Raw genomic sequence first — 10,635 nt, 5'->3', positions numbered from 1 at the left:
AGACTTCTACACACAGGGCATATATATGTTAGAGACGATCAGCATAAAAGGGGGATACACTCATATTAGCTACACATACGTGCATGTACATCCATGTGTCACAGCAGCAAGAACATTAAACTGTGTTAGGTAAACGTATGCTATATGCTTATGCATAACCTGAATTTAAAGACTGGGACTCCGCAACCCTTGGTTTAAGAAAACCATTCTCTGTCATGACTATAAAGTTTAAAGGAATTGGACGAAGCTCAGAGCTACCCATCCTTCACTCTCAGTAAGCTGTCAAATATGTCACAGAGAGAGCATCAGTGATTGTAAGAGGAATGAATGAATGAGAGGCCACTGAACTGTGGAGACGGAAGGGCTACTGACTCGGCTAGGATTCCAACCCTACCATTTGCCTGGGACTACTCTAAGCTTCAGTTACTTCATCTGTGAAATCTAGGTGAATATAAAAACCTATAGCCCATAGTTTGGGAGAATTCAGTGAAAAAACTGAAATAGAGATTTAGTCCAGTGCCTATACGTAACACTTTCCATTATATGGGCTACCTGCTGGCACTGTAATGGAGCCCATCTCAGACTGTAAGGTGTAAGATCTGTCTTGGTCATTGATTTTCTGGTCTGTGGATGCCTAAAATTAAGGTTGAGGAATGTGTTAGATTTTGAAATTGCAAAACTACAAGCTTTTACGATATTAATATATATTTGCAGTTGATACCTCAGCAAGCTATTGGGAAGGCCACAGATAGACAAAAGATAAGAAAGGAACTCAGAAAAGTAACTCAGTTTACTTCCCAACTCTAGCATAATTGTGGTCACTTAACAAATTCCCTTTTCAAGAGTGACTGAGTCATTAAATGAGGATACATTTTGGGGGCACTGGGACACTATTTAATTGCAGGCTCCAGCAAGTTATTAAGAGAGGCCCTAGTGATTTGAAAACAATTAATGCATCATTTAATGAATCGAACACCCGTATATCGGGAGGAGCCCAAGTGGCTTGAATGAGTTAATGCATGACCCTAAATGCACAATTAATAACAGGAGTGTCATGGGCATTAGGAGAAATAAAAGTAACTGACAATGAAAAGAATCAACAGTTTGTCACCATATAATTTTAAAGAGTGTACCAAAAAAAGAGGGAGTGTACCACTTCCAAAAGATTTCAAAGGGCTCTTAAGCATTTTATAAATAAATCCTAACATAAAAGAAAAATGAACACTAGCACTGAACTGAACCCTCTTCCAAAAACAACAAAAATTGGGCTCTATTGTATTATCATAAAAATGTTTCCCAGAGGAAAATGGTATTTTTTTTTTCAACTAAATCCTGGAGAATGTAAAATCAAACCACGGGCTAAACTCAAAAAAGAAATTTTGTATCGAATTAGTCCAAACTATTTAATCAACACACATAGAGCTGAAATTCGTTTGGAGATGGCCTCCAAAGAATGCCTGTTGGCACCATCAAAACCACCACTCTTGCTCTACGTGCTCTGCTGATAGAGGATTGTGCCTGATTTGCAGCACGTGTCTCTCTTTAACGGCACTTTCAATAACTGAGCTTTTTGTTGATTTTACTCCCCCTCCCCCTCCACCCTGGATCTTCCCTGTAGCTCAGGTAAAGAATCTGCCTGTAATGCAGGAGACCTGGGTTCAATCCCTGGGTCAGGAAGATCCTTTGGAGAAGGGAATGGCAATTCACTCCAGATTCTTGCCTGGAGCATCCCATGGACAGAGGAGCCTGGCGGGCCACAGTCCATGGGATCACAAAGTCGGACACAACTGAGTGACTAACACTGCTACTACCCCTCCATCCCAGGTATGGCCAGACCCATCCCAGACGCCTGCTGTCAGACCTGTTTCTCAGATGCCCGTTGCTTGGCCATCTCCCTCTGTGCAAGAATGGGCTGTGTCTCTGTTCCATCTGTCTGCTGTGACGTGTCATCTGTATCCATAGTGAACCTCCCTGATGGGGACCATTTGCCTGTGGCCTGCTGCCTTGCTCTGGTTATAATATTGTCACCCGGCCTGCTCCTCTTCTAATCTCCTCAGGCTACTTCCCTGTCTTTTAGAAACCAATCTAATAATATGTCTAATTCACCCCAATCCATTGCACCCTGCTGTAGGGAATCCACTCCTGAGCATTTTTTTTAAATCATAATTTTGAAGGCTGTTCAACAGCCTGCTGGAGATCAATAACCAAAATAATTTTTTTTAAAAAGGACTTGTCTAAAAATAAATATGTCATTTATACCCAATCCTATACACACATGAATGATTTCCCAGTAATTTTAATACTCCCAAAATTCTCAGGGACCAAAATTCGTATCACCTTCAGTCAGATAAATCTTTATTAAATGATACTTGCTTATCATTCTCTTGGCAAAGCTGACAACTCAGTTGCTAGTTTATGTTTGAAATCTCAAATAAAATGAAAATATGAAAGGAAAGCTCTTCCAATAGTGAATGCTTTAATTTTGGTAAATCCATTAATATTTCCCCACAGATGGACACCAAAGCATATTGCACTGGTAGAAGCAGAATGATGTGTATTCTTCTCCCCAGGACTGCATCTCAAAGCAAAATTAAACAGTTATAGATGACAGAATGTGGGCTGTGTAGATAACTCAAAATCTTGTTTCCTTCCCTATTTTAGCTGGCTCAGGGCTAATGTCATCTTTAAATGACTTACATCCTGCTGATGTTGTCTATGTAATTGTAAAAAACTGTCCATCCTATTTCAAGCAAAAAAAAAAAAAAAAATCTATTTTATTTTTACTTTTGTGTCAAATAACCTGAATAAGTCTTAACACCTTTACGTTCAAGACAGGGGCAAATACCGTCTTTGATACCATGGCTATTTTTTTGAGTGACCCGTATTACTTCATTCTCTACTGATCAACAAGGAATACATTCATGTTTAAAATGTAAAGTATGTACCTGTAAGCACGCTTATGCCCACACATACACTTTTTATATTTAGCCTCCTCACTCTTGAGCCAAACTCTTGCTTAGATAAAGCCCCAGTTTTAATCACTAGTTTCTCTGATGAGAAGAGTATCACTGAATGCCAATGATCCAGAGTACAATGAACACATTATCTGTAACCACCAGAGAGACATAATTAGAAGATTAAAAAATAAACGGACTATCCAGTTCTCTTCAAAGTAGTGTGTTCCGGGGACCCATAGGTGTTCCTGAGACCTTTTCAAGGGGCCAGAGGTCAAAACTATTTTCATAATATCACTGAGACATTTCAGTTGATACTTGAACAATACGAAGCTTAGGGGCACTGACACCCACTCAGCTGAAAATTCTCACATGACTCTTGAATCTTCAAAAATTTAACTAGGAACAGCCTACTGTTGACTGGAAGCCTTACCAAAAACATAATTGATTAACACATGTTTTGTATCGTATATGTATGACATACCTTTTTCTTAATGTTTTTCAGCATTTCCAGGCTGCATGGTTAATATGTCAGTTTTTTCAAATTGCCAAAAATCTCCAATATATTTTTTTAAATCCACACATAAGTGGACCTGTGCTCTTCAAATCTGTGTTGTGCAAGGGTCAAATGTATTTGTCCATTTCACTCTCATTCTATCATGAGTCTGTGGTGGAACTTTCTAGGGGTTGTGTGCATGCTCGGTTGCATCCAACTCTTTGCAACCCTATGGACTGTACTCCACCAGGCTACTCTGTCCATGGGATTTTCCAAACAAGAATACTAGAGTAGGCTGTCATTTCCTCCAGGGATCTTCCTGACCCAGGGATTGAACCCACGTCTCCTGCATCTCCAGCAGGGGCAGGCAGATTCTTAGCCACTGTTCCACCTGGAGTGATGTGTAACACAACATAAGAGACTGGATGCTGAAGCATATGGATGAATATAGCCATCTTCCATTAAGCTGAATTGGAGAAATGTACAAACATGCAAAATATATTGCCACTCTTCTTACTGTTTTGTCTTCAGGAATATATTATTTTTTTTTTCCATAAAATGGCATTTATCTAAACCTAAAATGGGTTTGCTATTTTTAAATGAACTATTAGGTAAATATTTTAATTCACTTTTCATTTCTAGTATAGTAAATACAGAGATATAACTCACAATAGACAAGTTACTGGAAATTTTTAAAGCGTCAAGGGATCCTGAGATAAAATCAAACATTTGAGCATCACTGATCTAAATAAAGATGAGCTTCTGTGACACTGACATGTTTGAAGAGGGAGAAGCTGGATGATGGAGATGTATATAGAATCTGAGGCCAGAGAATTGAACTGAGTTTTGATTTTCACTATCTTCTCTTGATTTCTATGATTGTTTTCAAGCCTAGGAAAAAAAATTTTTTTTAGAAGAAAAAAAATCATAGGAAAAGAGAGATCAAAATATTGATCTTAGGGAGCACTATTGCAATATTCCAGAGTGGAATAAAAAGTGACAAAATTTTCAGCATTCGTTTCTTCCTCCTCATAGTAAAAGACCAGCCTTTTGAGATAAACCATTATACACTCATGTAGGACATACAGTGACTTATAGAGAAGTAACAACAGGTAGAACATGATACTTTTGAGTTTTGAGTTTCATGCTGTAGACTTTAAATCTTAACAAAACACATCAATATATTGAAAAGAAGAAGGTCAAATTTTGAGGACATCTATCATGACCAACTAGGCTTTCTAACAGTGACTAAACAAACACCTTCCATGTTTTTTAATCATTCCTTATAAGCCAAGCATTTTTAACTTCTACTGCTTTTATTTTCTAAATAAATTTTAGTTAACTTGAAGTGTAAGATGAACAAAGAAACCATGACTCAAGTCCAAGCAAACAATATAAAATAGGACTCTCATCTTATTTGTTCTTAATTTTGTGCTTCTTTTAACACTCATCAAGGGGTCTTGGCTGGCTTTGTCAGAGTGTTGACTAATATTGAATTTACATTAAGCAAATGCTTTTGACATATGTTACTATTTATCCACAACTCATCTATTTGATCACAGTAGTTTCTTTGAATCCAGTGCAGAATTTTATATTTGGTTTTATAAGCTTTTCACACTCTTATGTCCAGTTCATTGACTTACCTCTACCACACGGCTTCATGACATCGTTTATGGAAGCAGGACAACAGCTGCCTGTTGTTCTGCTGCCTGACTTTGGAGTTAGACGGAACTGGGTTTTAGTCTTGGATCTGCTGGCTGACTATCTGATTTTTCCAAAGCCTGACTAAGCTCTTCCTCCATCCTTCCATTATTAGCCTAAACAAAAGGTCTAGATATTGACCTTCTGGACTTCTTATTCTCTTTGATTAAATGATATAAATTCTCTGATCCCTTATTCCTTATTGCTATATTCAGGTGAACATTCCTACTGCAGAATAATGAATTGATGTCTAATATGTAAAGTTGTAGCAAAAATAAAATGAAATTTTTAAGATCTTGTGATGAAAAGCAAGCAAATCTGAATTTGTGTTACCCTGAATTTTATTATAAACATTCAAATTGCTTCAGTAGTAGCCAGAGTTCCATAATGAGGAATACATTAAAAGTCCACTGATCACTTAACTATTCACTTAGAAATTATTCAAGAGCAACTTTAATTGAAACATGTTGAATTTTATACATGAACTTGAGCTGGAATCAGCAGTCAAAAGCTTACCAAAATATTTGTCTACCATGGGGTTTTGAAGAGTCAGACATGACTGAGCGACTTCACTTTCACTTTTCACTTTCATGCATTGGGAAAGGAAATGGCAACCCACTCCAGTGTTCTTGCCTGGGGAATCCCAGAGACGGAGAGCCTGGTGGGCTGCCGTCTATGGGGTCACACAGAGTCGGACATGATTGAAGTAACTTAGCAGCACCAGCAGCAGCACAAGATAATTGTATGAAGAAATAATTGGAACATGAAGTTAAGCTAAGCTAGGTATTCTTTCAGTCCCATTAGAAAGACAACACTGATAATTTGTAGAGGGTAAATATTTAAATATGGGCTCTGTATAATAATAAGATATATCAAATTTAAAACTACTAACTACAATGCCCTCCACAACATAACAATAGTGGTTATCTACATTTAATCGCAGTTTTAATAATTGAGAAATTTATCATTTCATTTAGCCCTTTCATTGACCACTAAAGTTCTTTAACCTTTTTCCACTTATCAATAATATGATAGATCTTTAAGTTTTTGCTGTCACATCTGCCTTTTCAAGCAACTGAGAGCAGCTTTGTAAAACTTTGTATATGGAATGTTAAAACAAGTTGTGGAAAAGTAGAAAACCTCTGTTAGAAACTCTGCCACCATATAGTTGATGTCAATCAGCAAATATAATAGCTATTTCACAAAATTACAAAGTTACTTCACAGTTACTACTTTAGTCAAACTAGTTTTGTAATTAGCCTCAGCTGTAGGGGTTAAAAAGGCTCACAATGTAAAGAGCACATTGGGGGAAAAAATCAAAAGACTCCATTCTTGAAGGAAATGTACATCTTATACACGAAGTTCAGAGGCAAGAGAAGTGGGAGGTATCTAAGACACCAGTTGTGGGGTGGAGGGGTTGGGGAAACAACTCTTTATAAGACTTAAGAAGCTTCAAAGCTCACTTGAGCACAACTTCACTTTAAATTATTCTTCTGTAAACATAATATTCAAAATCTTATAAGATTATTATAAAAATAAAAGTCTAAAAATTTTTAATTATAAAAATTAAATTTTTGAGATAATAATAGGAAAATGTTTTGAAAACTCCTAAGAACTATAAATACATGAGGCTGTTTTTAAAATTATCTAGCTATTGTATTTTAACGATCCTAAAAGAAACAGAAATTGAGATGACAAAGAACATCCCAGGGGTAACAACAGTTTGAAATAAGGGAGAAGCATTAAAGTACAAATATAATGTAAGTTGACTGGGGCATAAGGTCTAGACAGAGAATGAGTTCAAGCAAAAGAAGTCAAAAGATAGACAATTTATGAAAAGCTTTGGATGCTTTATTTCCTCAGTTCAGTTCAGTCACTCAGTTGTGTCCAACTCTTTGTGACCCCATGGACTGCAGCACGCCAGGCTTCCCTGTCCATCACCAACTCCCGGAGCTTGCCGAAACTCATGTCCATTGAGTTGGTGATGCCATCCAATCATCTCATCCTCTGTCGTCCCCTTCTCCTCCTGCCTTCAATCTATCCCAGCATCAGGGTCTTTTCCAAGGAGTCAGTTCTTTGCATCAGGTGGACAAAGTATTAGAGTTTAAGCTTCAGCATTAGTCCTTCCAATGAATATTCAGGACTGATTTCCTATTTAGGATGGACTAACTTGATCTCCTTGCAGTCCAAGGGACTCTCAAAAGTCTTCTCCAACATCACAGTTCAAAGCATAAATTCTTCGGCAGTCAGCTTTCTTTATAGTCCAACTCTCACATCCATACATGACTACTGGAAAAACCATAGCTTTGACTAGACAGACCTTTGTTGACAAAGTAATGTCTCTCCTTTTTAATATGCTGTCTAGGTTGGTCATAGCTTTTCTTCCAAGGAGCAAGCATCTTTTAATTTCAGGGCTGCAGTCACCATCTGCAGTGATTCTGGAGCTCCCCAAAACAGAGTCTCTCATTGTTTCCATTGTTTTCCCATCTATTTGCCATGAAGTGATGGGACCAGTCCCATCACTTCACAGCTTTATTTCATAGAGAATTCAAAAATATCCCTCTGCCTAACACACTATGTATGACTATTAATAATACTCATAATTTTTTTTTTTTTTATGTTGTGGTTTTTTTGGGAACTTAGCTTCCTAACCAGGGATGGAAACCAAGAGCCTTGCATTGGAAGGTAAAGTCTTAACCACTTGACCACCAGGGAAGTTCCAGTAATGTGTTTTTAAGAGTAAATATAATTGACAGTACTTTTCTCACTGATTTCAAATAGGAAAGAATTTTTAAAAATCATTGTTCAAGTTGGCCTGTCCTGTAATAGATACAAAGAAAGTGAAGGTGAAAGTCGCTCAGTCATGTCCAACTCTTTGTGACCCCATGGACTATACAGTCCATGGAATTCTCCAGGCCAGAATACTGGAGTGGGTAGCCTTTCCCTTCTCCAGGGCATCTTCCCAACCCAGGGATCGAACCCAGGTCTCCTGTATTGCAGGCAGATTCTTTCCCAGCTGAGCCATAAGGGAAGCCCAACAGATACCACAGAACACCAAAAAATAATTCATTAGCATACTTCAAAAAAGTGGCACCCAAGCTTTAAAGTACTGATTATCACATTGTGTTGTTAATGTTTTGTATTTTTTTGTTTGTTTGTTTGTTTTTAATTTTTAAACTTTACAGTATTGTATTAGTTTTGCCATATATCAAAATGAATCCACCACAGGTATACCTGTGTTCCCCATCCTGAACCCTCCTCCCTCCTCCCTCCCCATACCCTCCCTCTGGGTCATCCCAGTGAACCAGCCCCAAGCATCCAGTATCATGCATCGAACCTGGACTGGCGACTCATTTCATATATGATATTACACATGTTTCAATGCTATTCTCCCAAATCTCCCCACCCTCTCCCTCTCCCACAGAGTCCATAAGACTGATCTATACATCAGTGTCTCTTTTGCTGTCTCGTACACAGGGTTATTGTTATCATCTTTCTAAATTCCATATATATGCATTAGTATACTGTATTGGTGTTTTTCTTTCTGACTTACTTCACTCTGTATAATAGGTTCCAGTTTCATTCATCTCATTAGAACTGATTCAAATGTATTCTTTTTAATGGCTGAGTAATACTCCATTGTGTATATGTACCACTGCTTTCTTATCCATTCATCTGCTGATGGGCATCTAGCTTGCTTCCATGTCCTGGCTATTATAAACAGTGCTGCGATGAACATTGGGGTACACGTGTCTCTTTCCCTTTTGGTTTCCTCAGTGTGTATGCCTAGCAGTGGGATTGCTGGATCATAAGGCAGTTCTATTTCCAGTTTTTTAAGGAATCTCCACACTGTTCTCCATAGTGGCTGTACTAGTTTGCATTCCCACCAACAGTGTAAGAGAGTTCCCTTTTCTCCACACCCTCTCCAGCATTTATTGCTTGTAGACTTATGGATTGCAGCCATTCTGACTGGCGTGAAATGGTACCTCATAGTGGTTTTGATTTGCATTTCTCTGATAATGAGTGATGTTGAGCATCTTTTCATGTGTTTGTTAGCCATCTGTATGTCTTCTTTGGAGAAATGTCTATTTAGTTCTTTGGCCCATTTTTTGATTGGGTCATTTATTTTTCTGGAGTTGAGCTGTAGGAGTTGCTTGTATATTTTTGAGATTAGTTGTTTGTCAGTTGCTTCATTTGCTATTATTTTCTCCCATTCTGAAGGCTGCCTTTTCACCTTGCTAATAGTTTCCTTTGTTGTGCAGAAGCTTTTAAGTTTAATTAGGTCCCATTTGTTTATTTTTGCTTTTATTTCCAATATTCTGGGAGGTGGGTCATAGAGGATCCTGCTGTGATGTATGTCGGAGAGTGTTTTGCCTATGTTCTCCTCTAGGAGTTTTATAGTTTCTGGTCTTATGTTGAGATCTTTAATCCATTTTGAGTTTATTTTTGTGTATGGTGTTAGAAAGTGTTCTAGTTTCATTCTTTTACAAGTGGTTGACCAGTTTTCCCAGCACCACTTGTTAAAGAGATTGTCTTTAATCCATTGTATATTCTTGCCTCCTTTGTCAAAGATAAGGTGTCCATATGTGCGTGGATTTATCTCTGGGCTTTCTATTTTGTTCCATTGATCAATATTTCTGTCTTTGTGCCAGTACCATACTGTCTTGATAACTGTGGCTTTGTAATAGAGCCTGAAGTCAGGTAGGTTGATTCCTCCAGTTCCATTCTTCTTTCTCAAGATAGCTTTGGCTATTCCAGGTTTTTTGTATTTCCATACAAATTGTGAAATTATTTATTCTAGCTCTGTGAAGAATACCGTTGGTAGCTTGATAGGGATTGCATTGAATCTATAAATTGCTTTGGGTAGTATACTCATTTTCACTATATTGATTCTTCCAATCCATGAACATGGTATATTTCTCCATCTATTAGTGTCCTCTTTGATTTCTTTCACCAGTGTTTTATAGTTTTCTATATATAGGTCTTTAGTTTCTTTAGGTAGATATATTCCTAAGTATTTTATTCTTTCCGTTGCAATGGTGAATGGAATTGTTTCCTTAATTTCTCTTTCAGTTTTCTCATTATTAGTGTATAGGAATGCAAGGGATTTCTGTGTGTTGATTTTATATCCTGCAACTTTACAATAATCATAGAAATGAAAATGGAGAGATCACAACAGACAACACAGAAATACAAAGGATCATAAGAGACTACTATCAACAATTATATGCCAATAAAATGGACAACGTGGAAGAAATGGACAAATTCTTTAAAAAGTACAACTTTCCAAAACTGGACCAGGAAGAAATAGAAAATCTTAACAGACCCATCACAAGCACGGAAATTGAAACTGTAATCAAAAATCTTCCAGCAAACAAAAGCCCAGGTCCAGACGGCTTCACAGCTGAATTCTACCAAAAATTTAGAGAAGAGCTAACACCTATCCTGCTCAAACTCTTCCAGAAAATTGCAGAGGAAGGTAAA

The 10,635-nt window shown here is 37.5% G+C and overlaps 1 protein-coding gene across 2 annotated transcripts in view; it reads right to left on the bottom strand.

Moving 5' to 3' along the window:
- PLXDC2 (plexin domain containing 2) overlaps nucleotides 1–10,635 on the bottom strand; it is a 430,201-nt gene that overhangs the window by 358,428 nt on the left and 61,138 nt on the right. The window lies entirely within an intron of this gene.

Source organism: Bos taurus, chromosome 13 (assembly GCF_002263795.3).
Source record: "Bos taurus isolate L1 Dominette 01449 registration number 42190680 breed Hereford chromosome 13, ARS-UCD2.0, whole genome shotgun sequence".
Lineage (NCBI taxonomy): Eukaryota > Metazoa > Chordata > Mammalia > Artiodactyla > Bovidae > Bos > Bos taurus.
This window is presented reverse-complemented; position numbering and strand designations above follow the sequence as displayed.